The 26,663-nt window shown below is 29.8% G+C and overlaps 1 long non-coding RNA gene across 1 annotated transcript in view; it reads right to left on the bottom strand.

Moving 5' to 3' along the window:
* Positions 1–12,221, bottom strand: part of LOC142333466 (uncharacterized) — a 169,210-nt gene extending 156,989 nt beyond the window's left edge. The window contains exon 1 of the long non-coding RNA XR_012758609.1: positions 12,132–12,221. This is a non-coding gene — a long non-coding RNA (uncharacterized LOC142333466). The remainder of the gene's footprint in view (positions 1–12,131) is intronic.
* Between the last annotated feature and the right edge of the window lie 14,442 nt (positions 12,222–26,663).

Below are 26,663 nucleotides of genomic sequence, written 5' to 3'. Positions count from 1 at the left end.
TAAAAGAAGAGACAGATTTATAGGTCACATATTAAAGCATCCTAGAATAGTCGCTTTAATATTGGAGAGACAGGTAGAAGGAAAAAAACTTTGCAGGTAGGCAACGTTTGGAATATGTAAAACAAATTATTAGGGATGTAGGATGTAGCGGGTATACCAAAATGAAACGACTGCCACTAGATAGGGAATCTTGGAGAGCTGCAACAAACCAGTCAAATGACTGAAGACAAAAAAAGACATTTTTAAATATTAAATGAATTAATTAAGCAATATTTAATATATTTATTTAAGCATAATTTGCTAGGTCTTGCATGCCTTGGTTGGTTTCTACGTTATATATAAAATGTTTGATAACAACCACGGCTTGTAAAAGAGATAAAAATTCAAAAATTATAAAACGTTTTTAAAAGTTCTCATCTCGTCTACATTAACGATATACAGCTGGATTTTCAATCTTAAAAATTAAAATTAAAAACCGGTGAAATATACCTCCACCTTCTAGCATGCCGAAAGAAATTTGCGTAAATTACATGAAGTAATTACGCAAAAAATATTAACAAAATAACCAAAAGTTGGTCTTCTTGCGTAGAATTGCGCAATTTTGTTTTTGAATTCACCGCATAAGTTAATACAGTTTAGGCTGACGGAATATGAAAAGGGAATTTTTTCGTGCATGAATCATAATATTCCTGACGAGGGTTCGAACACGGACCTCCGGATGAAAGACCAAGGCGCTACCAACCCGGTACGGAGATCGAATAGGTACTTAATATATTTTATAAATAACCAAACTGAGAAATTTTAACATCACTGGTTATCTTTGCTACACACAAAAGTAAAGTATATATTATAGCTTTATAAATAAATAATTTAAATTTATTGTATTCCAAACTTTCAATTTAAGGTAGAGTGATATATACAGATATAATTATTACGTATATTTAAAATGTATGTTTATTATTAATCAGAATACATAAATACTATTTCGTAACTGCTAAAAAAAAGTGCCGCCTTTATTGCTCTATCTCTTCTCTCTCTCCCACCATCCTATAAACGTAAAGAAAAAACACCCTACCACTCAGTATATAATTAATAAAAATAATATAGGTATAAATATGTGGATGTAAACACTTCCTAATTTTAACAATGTAGACCGATTTTAATTTCGCTAGTAAAAAGATTATTGTAATATTAATAATAATAATAAATGAACCTGTCTTAATTAATTGGCGGCCTATTTATTTTTATTATGGAAAGTAGGTAGAGTTAGTTACTGGTGGTGTTTTAAATACGTGCTCGCGCGCGTGTGTATATATAAATACATTACCGCTTGATAACCTGTCGATTTTGTATTTTTTACATGCTGAAATGATTTTAGTTAGGCACGCGACACACGGGTGCAGCACCGTTTTTACTACCATACTGCCAATTTACATTATTATTATTATTATTATATAAATATATATATTTAGCATATATAAATACAGAGTGTTTCTAGAATGATGGGCTGGCTGTACTTTTTCGGATTCTACTTGTAAAACTAAAGAAAAAATAGCCTTAAGAAAAATTGCAATTTCTCCTTCGTTCTCCCACCGTCTGCCATTTTGTTATTTTATATAAAAATGTATATCTCAAGTTTGGATAAAGGAATCTCATTAATATTTTGTAAGCGTCTTTGTAATAAAGTTTTAAAATTAGAAAATAAATCAAAACTTCACAAATTACAAAATAAAACACCTTCACAAATTACAAAATGGCGGCCATATTTATTTTTCAATCCGTTATATTTCCATAAATATAAGTTTTATCAAAATACATGTTTTGATGAAGTATTAAGCCTTTTATTTTGAACAAAATGACATTTTATTTTTTAAAATCTGTTAACAAATAGCCGAGTTACGGCAGAAAATTGTCGTAATTTTGTGTCTGTTTTCATGTCCACTACTTTACGTTCAATTCTATTAAAAATTGTTTTTATTTATTGTTAATTCTAGTATTGTAAATTAGTATCAAATTAAGTAATAATTTTCTCACAAAAATAGACATAATAATGAAAAAATTAAAATAACTACCGCCGGTAACCTTACGTTAATTGTTGTAGAACATTAAGTATACTTTTTTTTAAAAAATAAACTGTTAACAATTGTTAAGAGTTATAAAGATGTTAAAAGTGTCCACCATTAGAGAAATAACAAAATTTACAAAACAAACATCTAACTTTTATAACAGTCAAACTATTAAAACTAACCAGTTTAAAAAGTAGAAAACGATCTTAAAACATTACAAATCTCCAAAGAAATCTGTTTAAATAGAGACTAATTTAGAAAATTAATCAAAGATTCTAAGTTTCCAGAAAATAAGGATAAGATAAGTGTAGGAAAAAAGTAGACAAGAAAGAAAATAACAAGAGAGGGAAAAAATCTGATATGGATACCACGTGACTTCCTTGTAAGACTATTAAATTACATATACACATTTTTTGCTGCACTTCATTTAAATTTATTTCATTTGAAAGTGACAAGCGATCCTCCAATTCTATAATAAAGTGGACAGTTACACAATTGCTAGTATATTAGTTTTTATTAACATCAAATATTTATACGATTATTAATTCAATAATCTTACATGAAATATTAGAATAAAGTAAAAGGCCCTGTATTACTAGATCAGTATTATTTATTCGTATTTTCGTGAGTTGCTGATTAATAAAAAATTCAGATTTCTAGTGTGGCGTATAAATAAAAGTTATAATAAACTATTCCGTTTAGTAAATCAAAAAAAGAGGTGCACAACTAGATGTTAAACAGTTCTTAATCCAAAATTTCAACATCCAACGGCTTATCGTTTCTGAGTTATGCGAGATACGTAGATACGTACGTACGTACAGGTGTCACGCCGAAACTAGTCAAAATGGATTCAAGGATGGTAAAAATGGATATTTCCGTTGAAATCTGTAAACCGAGATTTATTGAGATCACAATTATTCCTTTACTTCATACAACGAACTAAAAATTAAAACATATTAGAGAAACAAAATAAGTTGCAAACTATTCTGAAAACGTGGTCCGGACAAACAAAAAAAGGGGTTAACTGTCCCTTAATGATTGAATAAAAAAATGCAATTAAATTGCTGTACAAGAAATTGTGACTTGACAAGCTTGGCCGGGAAAGACAGCAAATACTTTTTCACCTTTTTTATTAATTATTTTATCTCATTTTTTTACTGTTTTGATCTATAAGGTAATTTCATAATTAAATTTTTCTTTATTTATTTGAGACTTGATAAACAGACTATGATAAATATACTATCTACGTGTAATTAAAAGTTTTTAAATTACTTCTTAACTTGAACGTTCCTTAGCCCTATAAATACTGAGAAGTAAAAGGTTTTACGATGAAAAATATAAAAAATATTTATTTTTTAAATTTATTTTTATAAATCATTAAACTTTCCTGCTAGTTGAAATTTATAACGTGTATAAATAGATTTGATGAACGATGATAAGCGGTTAAATTAAATGATAAAAAAGAGATGAGTGGGAAGGGATGATGATAATGATGAAGAAAGGAAGGAGAACTAAGGATATAAAAAAAAATAATAATTCAATTGCTTCAAGAGAGAAACCGAATGAATACGAATGATAAAGAAATAAAAAAGCGAAGTTTGTAACTTCACTTCAATTGCTGTCAAAAGAAATATGATGAATAGATAAAATGAAGATTAAGATGTGTTTACTTTATATATGTTATGTGCGCGCATTACACACACACACATACACAAATTGAAATATGTATGCACACGCATGTATTTAATGATTTCTCAACTACTACTATACGCTGTATTCAATCAACTTAACAATGCAAAAAACCATTTCTTCATGTGTCTTTCAATCAAATTATATTATTCTACACTTAATTCCTTAAAAGCTGACACCTCTACGTTAATATTTTATTGGAATCAATGATGTACTATTATGTCAAGGCTTAGCAGTACCACCATTTATTACAGTTTATTAAAAAAAACATACAATAAAAAAAAAACAAACCATTCCTTAGTCGTTTTAATTTAGCCAAATAAAGCCTCTTAATACTAAGCTTTTTTCTTTTTTGTTCCTACTATAATTTTGTTAGTTTTCTCCAAAACTTTTCCAACTATTGAGAAGTGTGTGGTTAATTGAAATTTAACCACCAAATAACACCGGTATCCACAGTCTAGCATTCAAATCCATATAAAAACACTGCATTTACAAGAATACGAAGTTTAAAACTCTCGACTTCGAAAAAATAGCTGAATTTGTTTGATGACAAACAAGTATAACCACTACACTAACCCGCTGGGTTAAAACCTATAGTTTTGTTCATATAAAAATGTTTGTTACTATAAGTAACGATCCATTAAAATAATTTCGGGTATATCTCAGCTGTTTATCAACTGATTTGAATAAATGATGTAATTTTTTTCATAATAAGTCTTTAAAAAAATTGATCTAAGAAACATAATTCGATAAAACAAATATTTACAAAAATAAAAGTTAAATGGACACCATTTTGGAATTTTCCTCAATTTTTGGAAAATTTTCAAACTGCGTACTTTGTAGATTTTATTAAAAACGCAAATAACATATTTAATTAAAATATCTCGATTTGTTCTTCAGACGTAAATTTTTATTGAAAAAATTGATGGGGACTCCAGATGACTTCCTTGTACACCTATTAAATTACATTTACACATTTTTTGCTGCATTTCATTTAAACTTATATCATCTGAAAGTGAGATACGATCCTCCGATTCTTTATTAAAGTGGACAGTTACAAAATTTCATTTTGGTGGACACCACATTGCATCACAATTTTTTGTGGTGTCCGTATCAGCACTTTTATATGTTACTTTATATGTACCCTGTACTGTACATGTACATTACTTTATATGTTAATCTAGTGTCACGTCGCTCAAGTAGTTACGTGGTGTAAGTGAAAACGTGTCGGATACGTAACCATGGAAAAATCGGTTAGATTCCGACATACATATATTTTTTTAACTTTTTTTTTAATTTAAATATATTTCAATTAATAATTATTAATCCGTGTAAAAATTTTTGAATTAAAATGAAAAGTATGTAAAATTTTATTTCCGATTTGTTTTCATATTTTTTTTTTTACTTCCTTTTACTAAGTACTGTGATCGCGAAAAATATCGGTTTTCAGATTTCAACAGAAATATCCATTTTGACCATCCCTGAATCTATTTTGAATAGTTTCCGCGTGACGTCTGTACGTATGTACAGTTGCATAACTCAAAAACGATTAGCCGTAGAATGTTAAAATTTTGGATTTAGGACTTGTGTAAAATCTAGTTGTGCACCTTTCCTTTTGATTGCAATCTACTGGACCAAAAGTATCCAAGAAAGCTCAAAATCCAAAAAAAATTGGATTTTGGACTTTTTCTTAACTGCAGTAATCATCCATCATTGAGAGTTTTTCAACGATATATCAATCATTAATGGTACTAATTTTGTTGGTTCCAGAGTTACTGCCAAATAAAATTTTAACTAATGATATATGGATCGTATAAGGGGAAGGCACATCGGTTCGAATCCGACTCCATTCCTTTTTTTTTAAATTAAATATCTGATTTATTAATAATTATTAACCTCTCATTACTAGTATGTATTACGTATGTCCATACATATGTATATCGCACTGATTTTGGCATAATACGTCAGGACTGACCAACAAAGGTTTGGTCAAATTTTGCTCAAATAATTCTATATACTTTAAAAAATTATTAATCATAATATTTTTTATCAAAATTCGTTAAGAGAGTGAGGAGATATCGTAAATAAAGCATTTTGATTGTCTTAAAAGGTGTTTTAAAACTTTTATTAATGCAAATTATTATCTACAATACATTTATTTATAAAATTAAAAAGAAATCAACCCCACCCCTTAAAATTGTAATATACGTGTCTTTGTTCTTTCGCTTTACCTCGCTTCGGTTTATATATTTTTCAAAATCTTTTTGAAAGTTTATACGTTATTTATATATATATATATATATATATATATATATAGATATCAAGAAATATCTACAATTTTTTTTTTAAATTGTATACCCCAGACCTAAATTGGAGAAACGATTTTCTGAAAATGTTATTTTTCTTATTTTAGCTTTTATTGAAGGGGTGTTAGATTTGGAGAAATTTTACAGAAGCAAAATTGTTAACCTTTAACTATATATGAATAATAAAAAATCTTTCTTAAAATTAATTCCGATAAAAAAATATATATTCTGTTTTTGTTTTGTTTTTTGGCTTATTTCTTGTAATTTTTATTATTAATAGACGAAAAAGTCATGCATGCAATACTTTGTCTGTTTTTATTTTTTTAATAAATTTAATAGTAAAATGTGGATGAAACAAATTTTTATCAATACTCATTATTTTTTTTCTTTCATTGGTTGTTTTTGCACCTCCCTCTTAATGGGAAGGAGGGGGGTTTATTAAGACTATAAACTATCAAAAAATTTCTGAACTTCATAAAAAGTATTAAATTATGTGAAAATATTTACCTATGCTTTGAGAAATAATTTTATGACAAATATCCAAATTGACTAATAATGATCAAACTTAAATGGCATATATATATATATATATATATATATATATATATATATAATCATCGTACCAAATTTCATCCAAATCAAACTATGCAGTATATTGAGAATCAAGCATCTTTAGAATTATTTAATGCTAAAATCATGTTTTTCTTTTAGTTATAGGTGGTTATGAAATGTCAAGATCTGAAAAAATAAAAACCCGACGTGTAAGATTTAATTCGATAAGCATAATTTCCTATACGTAGTATATATACTATACATACAGCCAGGAAACTAAATTAGCTTCACCACAAACTTTTATTATAGTAATACAGAAAACAACATATTTTATTACGGAAAACCTTTTTTTCATAAAAATTTCTAGGTTTTATAAGTTCTTCTTTCATTATAAAACTGTACTGTACGGATATAATTTACAACCAAATAGGTCCAGAAGTAGGTCTGGAGTGTATAATTTCAGTAAATATTATGCAGACGTTATAACGTCTCAATGAAAAAGGCAAAATCTATTCCTTTTTTTTGTACATTATATTATATATTATATTTTGCACTTTATTAAATTAAAGGCAAGGTATTTTAAAAATTCAATGCTTTATGGCAGTAAAAAATGAATCTTACTTTTTCTGGTTATTACGCAGATGTATATTAATTAATTTATTAAATATGTTTATAAACAAATAATGCTTAACAAAAAAAAAAAAATAAAAAAGATTTTTTCAGTATTTTTAAAATTAAGTATAACTTTTATGAAAGTGATGAAAAAAAATTTATTTTTACTTCCTTGTACGAAATAAAGGAAGTATTATGATCGCGAAAAATGTCGTTTTAAAGATATCAACGGTAATATCCATTTTGATCATCCCTGAATCCATTTTGACTAGTTTCAGCGTGACGTCTATACGTACGTATGTATCTCACATAACTCAAAAACGATTAGCCGTAAGATGTTGAAATTTTGGATTTAGGACTGTTGTAACATCTAGTTGTGCACCTCCCCTTCTGATTGTAATCGACTGGAACAAAAGTGTCCAAAAAAGTTTTCAAAAGACTTTTTCTTAAATGCAGTAAAAAGCCCTTATCGAAAGCTTTTCAACGATATATCATAAGCGGCCTTATTTTCATTAGTTCCAGATTTATAGCCAAATAAAATGTTTATTAATGAAATATCTGGATCATACAAGGGGAAGGCACATCGGTTCGAATCCGACTTCATATACATATATTCTATTGTAGCTTTTTTTTTTAAATTGAATTATATTGATTTATTAATAATTATTAACCTCTGATTTTTACAATAAATAATAATTAAATAAAAAATTAAAACAAATAAACTCGAAAAGAAATCAGAAGTTAGAAGTGAAATTAAATTTTTTGTATTTTTCAATTTAATTACAAAATATTTACAGAGGCTAATAATTAAATTAATTTTTTTTTTTTTTAATATATGTATATGAAGTCAGATTCGAACCGATGTGTGTATGGTTACAGATCCGACACGTTCTCACTTACCATTACGTTATATGGTGTCCAACACTATGCAATTGTGTAGTTGTCCACTTTATTAAAGAATTGGAGGATCTTATCTCACTTTCAAATGAAATAAGTTTAAATGAAATGCAGCAAAAAATGTGTACAAGAAATAAGTATGTGGTATCTACATCACATTTTTTTTATTCCCAGGTATATTATAGGGGCCAAAATTAATTTAAATTTTAATTGCTCTTAAGTGACAAAGAAAAATTAAAATCTATTTTTTTAATTATAAAAATTTAATTATCCAAAAAAATAATATATTTTTAGAAGTGGGGAATAATATTTTTTAATAAATTCTAAATATATTCGTATACAAGTAAGCTTAACAATTTTGCTATGTAAAGTTTTCTCTAAATTTAATACCAGCTAAAATAAAGCCTAAAAACAAGAACGTAAAATTGTTAAAAAAACATTTCTTTCTTTATGATTCGGGGTTTATAATTTTGGAAAATTGTAGACATTTTTTGATAGCTCCTTGATATGACTTAAAAAATATAAAAAAATAAAACCAAATGTGGATAGATCAAAACAAATAAATTTCTATAATATGAGGCGGGGTTGATTTTTTGAAAAAAAACTTTTATTGGATTATTTATATATGCATTACACGTAATAAATTTGCTTTAACAAAATCTTCTTTAAAATTCCTCTGAAGAAAATCGAAATTGGTTTTTTTTCACGATAACGCCCCATCCCTTTAAGAAATTTAAAAAAAAAAAGTGAAACGATCAATGTCACAGATATAAAAATATTTGAGCTAAATTTGAAGAAAATCGGTACGGTCATTCCTGAGATACAAGACCAAAAGCAGTGTGGAACACATACCTACGAAAGTGTTTGTCCTAGATGAACCCTAAAACGTAAAGATTTGCAAAAAAAAACCCGATACCCCATTTTTGAGAAGATCATCTACTTTCCTCTTTAATATAGTTATTCTAGCTATATTCGCCGGGATAATAAAATCAATAGAATGAGATGATATTTTCTTGTGACGTTCTCGATAGAAAAGAGGCGGCTATTCATCAAATTAAATCATTTTGAGCAATAAATTAAATTAAATCTATCGATTATAATACATTTTAATTAATCTCATAAAAAAAATCCAAATTGTTTTTTGGGGTAACATATACAAACTATCTGTTATTTCATTAGTTAACAAGAAATTACATTGCTGAAACATTTCTAGATATTTAAGTAACTGCGATAGTTTTATTTTAAAAAGTAACACGGCCTAAAAAATAACAAATTCAACTAATCGATATGATTCTTCTGATTTTTAAATTTGGCAATTATATCGATTCATCTAAAGACTGAAATAAAAAGTTGATTCATATATTAAGACACTGATACAATCGATTTAGGAATATCAAACTGTAAATATACCAGTGGCAGCTCATAGCTAAAATTAATGGGGCTGCTGCTCTTTTCTGGGCCTTTTCAAGGCCAAAGTTTTCTGTAAAATAAAAGAACCGAAAACAATGAATCAAATAGATTAGCTGGAAGCAGGGTAACAATCTAATTCTACACTTTATAACATTCAAGAATACGATACATGGTTTTTAAGCAAATTGTAAAACCGTATTCGGTTTAACCGAATAAATAATAAAATGTCAATACAAATAATATTTTTTAACTTCATAATATGTCCGCTTAAAAACATTATAGTCCAGCAGTGCTTAATTTAAATTTCTATGGACACAAAAACAAATACATAATTAGTTTTTATTAATTACCTTCTTCTCTTTTGCCCTTCCAGCGTGTTTTTTGAAAGATTTAGGAATCAAGGAGCTCTTGCTTCCGCTTCTTCTGATCACTACTGAAAAAAACAACTAACACTGTCATATTCCTTCCACCGACTAAACTAGAAAATGGAACAAAGAAGGAACGTTCCAAACACACACGGAGTAAAAAAAAAACTACCTTCCACCGGTACGCCAGGGTCGGCACTGCGGAAGTGACAGTGTTCTGTCTCCCTATGCGCGTAGGTGAGCATCCGCACAACAGCCAAAATCCACACCGCTGCGTACAGTTTCGTACAAAGATTTTTGTATCTTTTTCATAAACTGGAGGGATAGCTACTGATATTGGATTATACATTATACAAGTATAAAGAAAGAATTAAGGAAAAAAGGACTTATTATATTAAAATGCTGATCATTCTAACCTGTTAAGGGAAAGATACTAATTTTTTAATGATTCTGGTCATCACACGACCTCTCTCCGTTCCTATCCTGATAGGCTTTACTAAAAGTCATTTTATTAATCCTTAGACACTGATTACATTTTGAAGTCATCAGCTAAGCCTTACGTAAGGATCTCACCGATGCGATTATCTCTGTTGACATTTACATTTGTACTACTGTTTCTCCTTTTGTAGTAACTAACACGTACATACAGACAGAACTTGTGATGAAAACTCAACGGAAATTAGAGTAGCTTAGTAGATAATTGTTAGTCACCTGGTTTACAGGTAACTATACAAAGTTGCCAGTTTTTAATCGGTCATTGATTCTTAATATGGTTTCCATCGAGGACAATTTTTTACTCGATATATCATCATCAAAGGACATCAATGTAATGAAATACGTTTAGAAAATGCTGCGAAAACACAAAGACGTTTCAATATATACCTTTATAAACCTGTAAATCTGGACTGTGCTTAGTACCATAATTGAAAAATATCCGAAAAACTTTTTTTTTTTAGTTTTTGTATTCCATTTCTTGTATAATAATTTTATATTTTAATTTGATGTTATATCGTTGTTTTAACGCCTTATTTATGTGATATATATGATAAACAATAGGTCATAATTCAATGAAATCCGGTTTGGCAACGGAGTGATGAATTAAAACAGGTTGTAACTGGAAAAAATTGAGTATCAGCGTTAGTTTTCCAAATTTTATTTTATCATTGTTTCCCAATTTCGTCAGTATAAACAAATTCGATTCTGGTTATTCTGGAAGAGCAACTCTTTATTTACGTTGTTGTCATCGGTAACATAATAACAAACTTAAACTTCGTGGATCGTAATGTTGAACTTTTACGTCGTTGAATAAGCAAAATGAGAGCTGATATGCTACTTCAGATAATATTCAGTAGTACTATAAACTTAATACTTTCAGAAGATAAACTTAACAGTATAAACAAAAATTATTTTCCTATGTCTATTGCACGGAAAATTAAAATTTTAAATGTTGTAATCTTTTTGTATAAAAACTTTATAAATTTTACAGAAAGAAAATGGTATGATTGCACGGGTATTTTGATAATTTTCCCCCTAAAACAATCCAGTTATTAATTTTTTAATAAAAAAAAATTATAGAATCTTCTCTTTTAAATTTTGATTTTTTTGACTGATAAAGTAATTCAACTCAGAACCTTTAAAAAGAAGTTTGTGCGCATAGGAATGTGAAAATATAAATTTCTAGAGTATGAAAGAAACCCGTGCCTGACTGAGTTTCGAACCAGGGAACTCCGGATGAAAAGCCAAGACGTTACTTATTCACCACGTAGATCGGCAAATAATTAAAATAATTTTTATATATATATATATATATATATATATATATATATATATATATATATATATATATATATATATATATATATATATAATAAATACGCAAGTAGAATAACTAAATTAATATTTATAACTAAACATCAACTTCCAACTCTTAACGAATAATACATATTCTATTTAAATACTGATCATCAATAAGTCCAAAGTTACCTTCCTTCTCATCATCAACATGAACGGTGTCCTAATTCTGTCGTCACACGAATCGAATATATTATTAATAATTTATCATCTAATTAATTCAAATATATGAATACAAATGTGTTTATATATACTTCATAATAAGCTAAATAGAAAATAAAAAAAACCTCAACCAATCCTTTATCCATAAATCTATTAAAAAAGCCAATAAATCATTAAAATAATAATAATAATAATAATAATAAGGCTAACAAATTAGTTACCATTTAAACAACGAGATGGTGATTTGTAGAATTGACCTGTTCTTCTTTTTTTCTTTTACTTTCTATTATATATTACTATTAAAATTTATTTAAATAAATAATATATAAAATGTAGAGAGATAATATGTTACTCGTAGCATTGAACCTGTAACAGCAAAAGAAAACAGATTGCTAAAATAATTAAAAATAAAAAAAATAACTGTATTTATATATTAACATAACCGAAAGTGAAACAACTTGTGTTTTTTTTTTTTTAATTAACGTATGTTTTAAAAATTTCATGCTTATACAAAAGTTAACTCAGAAAGACAAATATATGTAAATTATTTGTAAAATAGGAAGATTTAACGTTTTTTTTATATATTGTAAAAGCCTAGGTAGCCATTAAATGTGTAATAGGTGGTATTTTTCCACCGATTATTTCTTTATTATTTTATATCAACTTTTTTTTTAAGTTTGCTGTTATTAGATGATTTAATACGTAAATATATTAATCTGAAAAAGTCTCAAAATGTAAAGGATGATTGTGTAAAAAAAAAAATTAAAAATTAAATAGTCCGTGAATATGAAACTTTATACTACCTTAATACATATTTAATAATCAATTTACAGAGAATTGTTAAGAAACATAATCGTTCAAACAAAATAGAAAATAGAAGAAAAAGAGTGAATGGTTTCAGAAAAAGAACGGAAAAATTTAATTACAGTTAAATATATATATATAAAGATGGATGATGAGCGAGTGAAGAATATGGAAAGGAAATTAATAATATCGGTAAAAATTAGGAAAATTATCGAGTGAGGCTGTGTAGAGGCGCACTGGCTTAACGTGAAACGTTAAAGATCTTGGATGATCTGTATAGTTAAATGGGACAGCCACCATCGTATGTTTTTTGAACAAAACTGAAAGTCTCGATGGAAAATTTTAATTCCTTCATTTGGCCAACTCTACAGATAAATTGGTCGGTCGTATGTCAGAGAGTCACTTTTAGTGTATTGAATTGAAATAAAAACGAGACGCTGACTGCGGACTAAATTTAATTTTAACATAAAACAAACAATAAATGGTACATAATATTTATTTCAACTAATATTCGACGATAATTTGGTTCAGCATTGGTCTGTGATCCGAGAAGATCATTAAGCATAATAAGGAACGGTAAAAGTGCTCCGTCGGTATCGTTCACTGGAGGCGCCATGTCAGCTTTGCGACGCTCCCGAAACAGTCTCACTCGCTCGACACCAGACATTGGGATACCTGTGCGCGGCCCATAACTTCCCTTTTCCAACGATATGCGTACTTTTTATATTTCCGGCTGGCTTTTCCGCGGGCTGAGGTTGACATATTGAATTTTTATACTGTTTTTACATGTTTATTTTAATTTTTTACACATAAATATTGTCCAAAATACACTTATTACTACTTATATTGATATATATCGACAAACTCTAAACACAAACACACGAATCACTGCGCTATCACGTCTAAGTCGTGAGCTACACTGAATGGAAATGAGCGATAGCTCCAGTTTTGGCCGATTTGCGCTGTGACCCCTCCCCACTAACACACTCACCAGGGACGCAAACTCATAGTCGTATCGGCAAGCTGACCATGTAAGTTATAAAATGACACCGCATTTACGTCTGAGACTAATAATTAGGGAGTTATTAAGGTAGGACGATATTGACCTTATCGTTATGCTACAAATTTGTGTTCTGGTACCCATATGTTTCGGTGTGATTTTAAAGACGTTCTTAATATAATGAATTGTAGGAAAGAAGAAATGGAACTATAGTATAAAAAAAAAAAATTGCATTCGAATTTAGGGTAGAGGGAAAGAATGGATGATCTACACCAATGAGAGGTTATTGGTGCAAGAAGTAGCCAATACTATGATGATTATAATAACTGTTTCTCTCCGATTCGAACGAAAAGCTTACATTTGACTGCATAAGATCCTATCAGACCATCTTAATTCCCTTCTGAGGGAGAAGAACACTCGCCTTGTAACATTTCTGGTTGCCGTACCACCCCGTTCGTTCCTAGACATCTTCTTGCCCTCAAACTGATCACATTCCACAGACATCAGTCAGTCTCGCTGAGATGCCATTGATGCAAATGGCTCGGGAAAACATTCACTACAGTAAATTCCGCCCTAGTCAAGTTTTGCCTTCATTGAAGACATCAGACACCTAATTCTACGACGTAGTTCTTAGGAACTGCTGAAGACCTAGCGCGCCATCCTATCAGGCCAGATATCATATCATACGAAAAACCCTGATAGTATCACTGCCCACCACATTCATCTGCTTATTGCTACAGGATTATTTGTTGGACACAATTATCCGTTTATCACCTACGTGTACCTTGGCTAAATGATATTTTTCTGCAGGACACAAGTCTCTGTGCTGAGGTCGTCGAACAAGATTTAGTGTCATTCACATTTTCAGTCCAAACTAGTGTTTATGTTCGGATTATGTATACTCTTTATCTTTGTGTTTATGTTTTGGTTTATTCCTTGTAGGTTATGGAATTTATGTTTAGTAATTCTTGTTTTCTTTATAATAGTTTTAGTTTTGTTTTTGGTTGACGTTCGACTGATTTTGTCGGTTTAAGTGTTTGTTTGTATACGGTGTTTCATAGGTTAATTTGAACGTTTCTCTTTGTGTTTCAGTTTTTGATAAGTGTTCTTTTTACAGTTTGTTTATGTTTTTTGTTTTAGTGTTAGGTTTTTTTTATGTTTAGGTATGCATATCATTATTTTTGGTATGTGGTTTTGGCTAGTTTGATACAATATTAGTGTAAACTGTTTTGTTTTCTTTTGATTGTATTTTAGTTTTCCTTTTAGTTAGGGTTTGTTTTTATTATTAATTTTTGATCGGTTATGCGTGTTGGTCTCGCTCCTTTTTACCGTTTTCCGGCAGGCAGTGTAATTCAGCTCAATCGGTACGGTCTTCCTGAACTTAAATTACGTTAGTGTAGTACATCGATGGGAATATCATTTGTGGTATTCGCAAAGATGACTGTTGCTGAAGTGTTGAAAAAGCCCCTAAGGGTTAGGTACGGAGGGGATGGATTGGCGACCACAACCACTACGGAGGGTTCTTCCCGGAGTTAGGATATTAATTTAAAAAAATCCCTTTCGGCACGCCGGAAGGTAGAGGTAGATTTCACCGGTGCTAAGTAGAAGATAAAAAGATTTTCACCTTTAAGTTAAGAAAAATTTCAAATTTACTCAATACGACATGTGAAAAAAGTTTCACATGTTTTGTATACAACAAATCTTCACTTGTCGTGAAGATGGGAAAATAGGAGAATCATAATTAATAAATAGGAGAATTTATTTATGAAACAGGAGAATCATAATGAACTAATATTAATTTTTTTTTTTTGCGAAAAACAACACAATTATATTATCCAGCTTTTTTAGTTTATGTTTTACTTATTTACTAATCAGTAATAAAAAATTTATGCATTTATAATAATAATTCATAAAAAAAAGAATGAAAAACATAAATTTAAGTATTACTTTATAAATTTAGTACATAAAAAGGGCAAAGCTACTATTGGAGCGCTAGTGTAGTAGTTAGTAATAATAGTAGTCTACGTGTACATTTATAATTTTATTTATGACATACCATAATTCATATATAGCAATATGTGCACACGTACTTATGAACAACGTACATTAAATGGTATACTAAGATTCTCCACCCTACTTATTTTTACTCCTTCATCATCTTCTTTTTCTACTTAATAATATTTTACAACTCTTTCTTTAAAGGTCACACGTTCACTGGGATGTACTGTTTTTTTTATTTATTTATTATTTTTTTACTATACTTTAGTTTAGTTTAAGAACATACTACCAAAGAAACACGTGTGTGCTCTGTGCTACAAATCCAGTCCAATAGACGTGACCCACTCAATTAGCCTCTAAAGAAAGTATGGATCCATCAATAATTTAATTTAGACTACAGAAAACTATTGAATTAAGTATAAACTAGTTAATATTTTAGCCAATTCATCACACAACACAATTCAACGGTAACTTTACTAATTAAACTCATATACTAATTAAACGTAAATAAATAAAAATATTAATTTTTCCTGTTCTTTTTGTTAATAAATAGATAAATATAGATTAACATGCTAAATAAATGTACGTTGACCATTGGTACGTTGTACCATTGACTAAACGTGAAGAAGAGTTCAAGAAAGCTGAGCTTTGTTAAACTAAACAGAATAAAAAATTATTAAAAAATACTGTATTATAAGTTTAAACCGAAGGAGAACTATTTGAATATTAGAAACTATCTAGAAATATACTGGAAAATATCTAGAATATCTTGGAAATATCTACAATATTGGAAAATATCTGTCTAAAAAAATTCGATTTTATTCAATTGCAATTTATTTTTTTGCTCAAAAACCATATGGGTCATCAAATTTAACTTTTTAATTTGAATTCCAAAAATTTCAGTATGACTTGATTTTTACCTTTGGAGAAGAAATCATTGCGAAATTTTTCGCAAGCTTAACTGAAAAGGTTTATGGATCCATGTTTGTGTGAATCTTTTCCTTCTTTATTTTCATTTTTAAAACATCTCTGTAATTCTTTTCATTTATTTGTGAGCCACTCTTTATAGGATTACAAAACATTTTAAATTTTTTCCAATGAATTTCGGATTATTAACTTTAAGTTGCCACATTTCCACTCGTAAGTATGAAAAATTCAGTAAAGGTGCTTTACAAAGGATTCTTTTTTTATACTATACAAACGATTTTTTTCATGCAGTACCTATAGTTTTAAATCAAATCGTAAAAAAACTGCAGTATAAATAAGCAGTAAAATGTAAATATTTATTAAAATTTAAAAAGATTCTACTCTATAAATTTCAACGCGTAGAAACGATGAAAAACGAATGAAAAATATTTTAGTAAGATTTTAAAAGATTCTTTAATTTTTTCTCTGGATAAAACCAATATTCTTTTCCTATTTTTTACCAAAAAAATTGGATTCTTTACACTCGACATCCTTGTTTCAGAAATAAATATACAGAATAGTTACCAGTCTTTAATAAACCTGAAACTTAATTTTTTACTGTATTTTACCGATCTCTTAACGAAGTGGTAGCGTCAGCCTCTCATGCGGGGGGTCCTGTGTTCTAATACAGGTCAGACATGGAATTTTTCATACGCAACCAAATCTCATTTCCGTAAACGTTTCTATGATGTATTAATTCATCAAGTAGAAAAAAAAACTCTTGCGCAGTTCTACGCTAGAAGACCGACTTTTAGTTCCCTACGTCCTCATTATTTCGCAGTCAGAAACGTATTAATTTTCAGAGTTCAATCCACAGCTTACAATCGATTAACGGTCCTACATATAAGCATCAAATTTAAATCGGTCAACACTGTGATTTACTGCATAAGCGCGTGTGAAAAATACACCAATACAAGGACAACATAACCTCAAATTGAGGTTATGTTTGTCTTTTGTTGACTTTAAATTAAGTGTAACTGAAGAATTATTCAACCAGTCTTCATCAAACTTCAAAGACACTGCTTCAGCATATCAAAATTTAAATAAAATTGATCCAATAGTTTGGAGATTATTGAGCCACAAATTTTATTCAAAGACCATATCTTTATATATATAAAAATGTTAAGTTCGTTTGTATACGCTTCAAAAACTCAAAATGTTCTGCACCGATTGAGCTCAAATTTTAGCACGATATATATCCCGCATCAAAGATTGTTTTCATCTATTTTTAATAAATCTATCTATCGATTTTTAATTTGGAAATGTAAACAAAGGAAAACCAATCAGATCAATGCAAGATGGCCGCTGTCAAACACAACGACCAATCACAAAGAGCCCGTATGGCCGTTGCCAATGTAAACAAAATCACAACTGATTAAGTAACAAATTTCTTTGAATTATATTTAACAGCTAAAACATCTGTATTTTATTAAAAAATAAAATAAGATTATGCAAACAAAAAAAGTCGAAATAACCAAATACACAGAAAATAATATCCCTACATAATGACCAAAAAATCCTTTGTTAGGTTAAATATTCACTTTTGTCTGAATTAAATATTCACTTTAATCGAGGTACTTTTGTGTGATCGTGTCGTGATTGAGCTGCGCCTTTCACCAAATCGTAAGTTTTATATGAGAGGTGGTCATAAAAAATATTAATTTTTTATAATTATTATTTTACTATTTTATTTAACTAATATTTTGCTTATTTATTTAAATTCATGTATTTAGTTAATATTATTAATTTTTAGCCACTTTTCAATACTGTCTGCCCTGTGTCTCATTGTTGTCGAGCTGCAGCTATGAGAACCATGAGAAATAGGTGAAAAAAGTTTAAATAAATTTTTTTGGCCTTTTCAAAATGAAAATTTTCGTTATTAAACTTTTTGTCTTTTCTGTCATGGTTTTCTACCTAGATCTGTGAGAGCCATACGAGGTTATAATCTTATCCCTTCCTTCTATTCCAGTGAAAACCGAAATAATGCCTCGCAGAAAATCGAATTTGGGCCGTCTCACTCGCCACACAGAAGGATCAAGAAGACGGCTTTCGAATATTTTACTTATTTATTTAATCAAACTACCAATTTCGGTTTACGATAACTGTCTGTTGTGGTGTAGTAGAAAATGTTTTGATCGGACATTCTTAATCGTCGACTATGTGGGGAGGCCAATATAAATTTTTTTCAAAATGAACTTCTTATACTTTTAGAGGATGTACCGCTGGTAACGCAAAGGGTTATCGCAATAAATCCAGGTATGGCGTGGTGGCTGAAAGGGGCATATAAAATAAAAGATTACTCTCAAAAAGAGCTACCGGTAGGCCGACCTGCCATGCCAGTATATAGCTGGTAGGCGGGAAGGCCTATTTGAGTATAAAGACACTCCCCTGGGTGGCGTAATACCAACAAGTCGGTCCGGCCCAGGGGAGCTGAGAAAAAAAAAAGAGTATACCAAAATAAGACGACTGACACTAGATACGGAATCTTGGAGAGCTGCATCAAACCAATCAAATGACTGAAGACAAAAAAAAAAAAAATTTTAATTTATTTCCTAAGGTCTTAAATATAATTAGTCCAACATTTCGACACGTACTTATCTGGTTAGATTTCATGAGTGCCTTACAGGCGATTAGAGACATGTACTTCAGACTCCCTGTCGTTTGTGACATACAGTCAGTTATCTCTGAAATGACTAAGCGTAACATTACTGTGAGATTCTGCCGGATTCCCAGCCATATCGGAATTTCAGGCAATAAGCGCGCTGACAGTGCGGCTGACTTCCGAAATATGTTAGGAAACTACAAGACGACGTTATCGAATGGTTTAAGTTTATTTAGGGCCCTTCGTTTATATTAAAAAAATTGGTTTTTAATATAGTACGGTTAAGCTAATCATACCATTTATTTTGCTTTTAAAGTATACGGAATAGGCGTTTTACGCCTAAGTTAATTCTTAATTGCTTACGATAGTAATAATGTGTCCAGGCGCTGATAACAACACTTCGTTGTGCGTCCAGGAAAAAAAAAAGAACGAAATCATACCATTTTTGAAACTGTTCATTATAGGCAATGGAAAATGGATCACCTGTTTAATTATGAACAGAAAAGATCGTGATGGAATCAATAATAAATTTCAAAAAGATAGAAAAGCAAGAATTAACGGCTAAAAAAGTGATGCTATTCTCTTGTTTGATTGCGTATATGGTAAAAAAAAGTCAATGAAATCTTAGTAATAACTGAGCAAAACCGGCACATTATAAGCTTCAGATAAAAGTCAAAGATCAAAATAAAAATTCAAAAAGAAAGATATTTTCATGCAGACGTCGACTTGATATCTATATTAAGTAGGAATTACAAAGAATACTTGATGGCAAAAGGCGTAATTCTTTCACATGATAACGTATCCCACCACACGGCTAAAAAGGTACGGAAAGCTATTCAAAACTCCGGTCGATGGGTGTTACCGCATACGTCTTACAGTCCCGGTCCGTGCCATCAGATGTTATTTTGTTTGTTTTTTTTTCAAAAAACTCTTACCTTGTTCGACAACAATGAACGGGTGAAGAATATGACACAATAATGGCTGACATACCCGAGATGAACAATTTTTTACTACTGTATTAAGAAAGCTCACAGAAAGATCGTTCAAGTTCCTAAACGTAGCCGGGGATTACGTTAAAAAATATAGTTTCAAGCTAAGTTAAAGTTTTGCCGGTCTCCATGGCTCGAGTGGTAGTGTTTCAGCCTTTCATCCGGAGGTGTTCCTGGTTCGAATCCCGGCCAGGCATGACATTTTTCACAGATCATTTATCTCATCCTCTGAAGCAATACCTAACGGTAGTCCCGAAAGTTATAAAAAGAAATTTTCTCAAATTATTAAAAGTTCCTTGTACGCATGATGAATTCATTTATTGAAACAACTTAAGAATATTTTTTTAAAATCCGGTACAGAAATATTATTATTATATAACTATTTTTAAATTACTCTTACGAAAAGTATAACAAGTAATTTTGTACACAAATAAAAATAATTCAGTAATATATACATATTTTAATAGAAAATTGTTAACAATTAAATAAAATTATTATTTGTGTAGTTTTAAGTAGTATTAACACTAGTAATAAAATGCGTTACGTATAAAGTTATTTAGGGTAGCCAGAGTTAATAATAACATAAATGGAATTTGAAATATGTTAACTATAAAATGTCATAAACTGGATTTTATTATCTAAAATTCTTTGAAAGAAGAAAATATTTTATTATCTAGCCTGCGCTACATATATGTAAATACAATAGCTTCTCTAAACGATTTCTCCGAGTTTCTACACGCTCCGTTATAATTTGTGACTTAGTAAAACGAAGTTATTTAAAAAAAATATAGTAAACTAATGTAATTTAAAATTTGGTACTTTTTCGGAAAATACCCGCCATCACAAATTACATATAATTTTTTTTTTTAATCGATACAAAGTAACATATACTAAAATGATTAGGTAAAGTTAAGCAGGAGAAATGATGGTCAAATGATACACGGTCAAGGTCGATGAGACCAGTTTCTTATCGGCTGACAGCATTTGTTTATAATTATGTTTATAATAAAATTATAAATTTGTAATAAATAAAATTATAAATGTAATCTAGCCAAATTTAATCAACGCTCGCTTCGCTCGCTAACCTTGACTAGCGAGCGTAGGTTAAGTTTGGTTAGATGATACTTATAGTTTTATTTATTTATATTCTTATTTCATTATAGCTTTTCAGTAACGCCAGCTAAATACTAACTAATTAAGAAAGCTATTGGGTTATTTTTTTCTTATAAATGAGTCCAATACCAGACCTTAGCTTCGGTATGTATAAAACTAACGTTGTTGTTTATTTAGATGTGAAAAAAACATAAATTTTCTGTTTGATATATAATATACATTTTTCTATTTTTGGCAGATGCATCAGTTATGGAGCCACAAACATTTTCATCACTTGTTCGAATTATTGTTAGTAAAAAAAAAAAGGCTGTTGAGTTTTTACAAGCAAAGAAAATTTTACATGATACAAGAGTTTATAAAAAAAAATAATAATAATACGAAATTACAATTAAATCCAAAGAGAATTCGATGGGTGTGTAATAAACGAAATTGCCATCAGGAAATTCCTTTATTAAAAGATACATAGCTAGAAGATACTCATTTGTCTTTGGAAAAAGTATTACTGTTTATTTATTGTTAGGTTAATGAGTATACAATACGAAATTCTGTTTGAAAAAAAACTTCAAATGGAAACTAAAAGTATAACCAACTAGAAGAATTACTTGCTTGAAGTTTTTGCTGATAATTTGTTGAAGAACCCACTGAAAATAGAAGGAGAGGGCAGCTATCGAAATAAATGAATACAGTTTTTCAAAGCGAAGGTATAATCGAGAAAGAGTTCTGTCGAATCAAAGGATTTTCGAAGTTATATACAGTGAGACAATAGAGTGTTTTATGTATGCTGTACTAGATCGGAAAAAATATATTTTCCTTGATATCATTAAGACTTGGATTGTAGAAGGTTCTTTAATTATATTCGATAATTGGATAAGTTATGAAAATAATTAGATGGCTAGAACTTTCAACATCTCACATTAAATCATTCGGAGAATTTTGTGAATCCCGAGACCGGAGAGCACGCACAAAATATTGAATATGTATGGATGTGTTCCAAACAATGTAACAAAAAAGAAAAAAAATCACCTCAAGAAAACTAACGAATTCTTATAATTGTGAATTCTTATGGCGCCACAGACATAGGGATGAAAAAGAATTATTTGAATTAATGCATAATATATATTATGCATTAATTCAAATAATTGTCGCAGAAATGATGAAAACTGAGACTTGATCAAATCTCTATGGTAGATGATCAATTTACGGTAGATGTTATACAATTACAACTGTGTGGGGTGATTTCCCTTAAGAAAGTGATTTTATTCCTTAACTGTTTTAGTGAAAAGAAGAAATAATATTGTTTAGATATTAAAAGTATTTATTTAGTAAACCATTCATTGAAAGACAAATTATTTATTCCATAATAGTACTTATATTAATAAGTATTAAAACTTAAACTAAATAATAATACTTTATTTTCATAATAGTACTGTATGTATCCGTTGTAGTTTAAGTAGTTGTGGTAATTTAAATTGTTCAATGACTGTGATAGCTTCTACTATCCTTTCGCGAGTCCACAAACATTTATCTTTATCATGCCGCTTGTTCAAAAACGTCGTGATAGTTTTCTTAAACTAAGTTAAGTTTGACTAAGTTAAGTTTGTTCAAACTAAGTTAAGTTAACCCACGGGGTTAGTCTAGTGGTGAACGCGACTTCACAAATCAGCTAATTTGGAAGTCGAGAGTTCCAGCGTTCAAGTCCTAGTAAACTCAGTAATTTTTACACGGATTTGAACTGGATCGTGGGTATACCGGGTGTTCTTTGGTGGTTTGGGTTTCAATTAACCACACATCTCAGGAATGGTCGAAAGACTGTACAAGACTACACTTCATTTACACTCGTGCATATCATCCTCATTCATCATCTGAAGTATTATCTGAACGGTAATTAACGGAGACTAAACAGGAAAAAGCGAGGGAAAAAGAGAGAAGTTAAGTTTGATTTTTTCTATATCTGAACCCATTTTTTAAACCCAAAAAACAAAATTTAATTAATTACGTACGTAAATTTAAATTTTTATTTAAATTTTAATTAAATTTAAATTTGAAGAAAAAAATTTAAAAAAGGTAAAATTGGTAAAAGAATTACGTAGCAAGTCAAAAAGGATTTAAAAAATACTTTAACTATTTAATTAGTTTTCACCTTGTAAGTGAAAGAAATAATATATGAATTAAAAGACAATTTTGAAAGAGATATAATAATTGAAAAAATGAATGTAAAAGTTAAAATACATTAAAGGAAATTTTTTTTTATAAAATCGAAAATAAGAAATTTTGTGTAATATATTTTCAATACCAAAGAGAAATTCATTTATTATATAAGCGAATGAGAATAAAACTAGGAATAAGTGTAAAGTCAAGGAAAAATAATATGCCGGAAGTTGAAGAATTTAATTATTTAGGTAATAGAATTACGAAGGATGGAGAAGGTAGGTAGGTAGGTGGTAGTGATTATATGTAAACTGGCAAGCAAGCTTAATTTTTTTTTGTAAAATTTTGAAATAAATTTTTAGAAACTTTATATAAAATAAATAAACGACCATAGGCCAGTAGTATTAGACGTAAAACAGACGATTTTTCGGAAAAATTAGGTTTTAGAATTGTAGAGTATATCAGCAGCTTATTACATAAAGGTAATTGAGAACATCTACCCAACAACCAGAAAATTTCCTTCAACTTTATCTCAAGTTGCTTTCTCTTCTCTCTTATGTGAACAGTCCATGTTAGTCGACGGTCGAGTTGTATAGCTAAGCAACTCACGCTCTTAATTTTCAACATCATCAAGGTGAAAATTTATTGCAAAATTTTATTTTTTTATTGGGTATTTAATAAAATTATCGAATGTCAAACTTTTATTTTTCACCCTACCTGCCAGGCCGGATCCACGACAAGGAAAAGTATAGCCCAGGAGGTTTTCTACTCAAACGGGCCTCCCCCTCCGCCGGCCACAAGTCTAGTCAACAAGTCAGCCCGCCGGTTAGAACTTTTCATTGCCTGCCTCTAACCCCTAGGGCGGGATATCAAAGCCCAACTATATCGTTTCTGGACCTCACTCTAGAACCCGCGACTCGGTCTTGACGCCAGTGCCTTTAGTGAGAGCACCCTGTGCATGACACTCACACCGGATGCCAGTATTTTTCGCGAAGAGATGACAGAAACTTAAAAAAAAAGTCCGTCGAACGTATGTCAAACTTAAAAAAAGTATATTTACGACACTAATTCTTGGTAGAAAAGGAACATTTGATTTCTGAAAAATTCATACCACTCTGAAACTTGGTATGAAGGTGTAATCGATGAAACTAATGTTTTTTACAATAAAAATAACATGAATAAAATTTCGGAAGGTGGAGAGAAATTGAAAAAATGGCACGAATGATCGGCGAAAATCGCGAATAACTCGGCCGGAAATCATTCTAGGAAAAAAGTAAAAGGAATAAGTTTAAGGCTTTACATAAATTGGCTTTGTAAATTGAGACTTTTACATAACGATTCCGTAACTGGATCACGTGCAATACGCAAAAAGTCCAAAAAGTCGGGATGAAATATACTAAGCCATTTGAGACTCAGTAGTTTTTTTATTTTTTTCTCAAAACACTTCAAATTTTTGGAAAAAATAGCTCTAATGTACAAAAAGTACTCAGAGCTGGTTTGCTGTAAGTTAATTTTTTATTGCAAGATAAACTTCCGAAAAAACCTCAGTAATGTTCAATTTTTGAGCAAACAGGACCATTTGAGCTAAATTGAAAGAAGAGGCACCATGTGATTTTTTTTTCTTATTAGAAATATTATTTTTTATTAACGTTATAAATTTTGGCAATATTCTAAAATGCAATATCTAAGCGAAATATAATGTATAAATAAAACTAAATTCATCTCAGAGTCCGTTTTGTTTAAATTTTATTTTAAGCTTCAAACGACTTAAATCGATCTAATAGTTCCTGAGATATTTGCAATTATGTTGTTTTTTTTTAATTGCAAAATTCATATTTCCAAAGCTATTAACATTAAGGGTTGTAAATTGGAGAGCTGATTAAAGAATGCTTAAAAATTGATGGATGTATATTTCAAATATTTTAGTCTGAAGTTGTGCAAGAAACAGCGATGACAAAACAGCGAACCGACCGCGCGATCAAGTTTGCAGTAGTAGCGTAGCGCGCGGTATGCTTCACGGCGCACGCAAATAAGTGACCACGGGGTTTCAAACCGTCACGGTGATTGATATCTCTGGTTTTAATCATTGAAAAGTAAAGATTTTTTTAAAGTGAGGTTGCGCGTTGAGATAAATAGGAAAAAGAAAAGAAAAAACACGTAAATTACAACATTTTCTTCATGAAAGAAGTTATTTTTTGCGGTATGTATTCGTAATATTTGCAATCATCGCGTTATACCGGCTGCAAGCAGTAAGGTTGTGTTGTATTTTATACTACTATCATGTAAACTGATTAGAAGATATGTTTGAACAGTATTATTGTTTATAAAGCAATGAAATATGCAATAATGAATATTATAATCGAATTGCAGCAAGTATTACACGTACTCTTTGTTTTTTTACGATTCAATCCAATGTAACTAATAATGTAATTTTTATATAAAATAAAAAAATCCCTTTCGGCACGCAGGAAAGCGGAGGTAGATTTCACTGGTAATAAGTAGGGAATAAAAAAGATTCCCACCTCAAAATTAATATAAACTTCAAATTTACTCAATACGACAATGGTGGTTTCATGTAAAAAAAGTTTCACATGTTTAGCATATGAATAGATTCTTGGTGGTTGGATTTCAAATAATCATACACCTCGGAATGGTTGACCTGAGACTGTACCAAGACTATACACTTCATTTACATTCATACGTATCATCCTCATTCATCTTCTGAAGTAATACCTTACGGTGGTTCCGGATGCTAAACAGATAAAAGAAAAGAAAAATAAATTTGTTAAGTTTGACCTATATGCGAATATTTTTATAAAAATGTTTCTTAAATTATATTCTCCAACTGTAAAATATATATTGTGATTGTTTTTTTGGTTTTTGGCTCTAAAAATTATAATTTTTATTATTAATTGCCGGGAAAATCATACAATCATATGAGAGTATTTTTTTTTTTTTAATTTACTTATCTTCGTGACACATTTTATTTATAATATTAACTAGCCGGCCCGTCTAGCCAGAATCTGGACTCTCGGGGCTCAGGTTTGCCCAGGCGGTCCCGAACTCAGCCAACTCTGGGGCCTCTCGAGGCCAATGAGCCCCCATTGGCCGCAAAGAGGTATTCCCTGAGGGA

The sequence above is a fragment of the Lycorma delicatula genome, chromosome 12 (genome assembly GCF_047948215.1).
Source record: "Lycorma delicatula isolate Av1 chromosome 12, ASM4794821v1, whole genome shotgun sequence".
NCBI classification, from domain to species: domain Eukaryota; kingdom Metazoa; phylum Arthropoda; class Insecta; order Hemiptera; family Fulgoridae; genus Lycorma; species Lycorma delicatula.
This window is presented reverse-complemented; position numbering and strand designations above follow the sequence as displayed.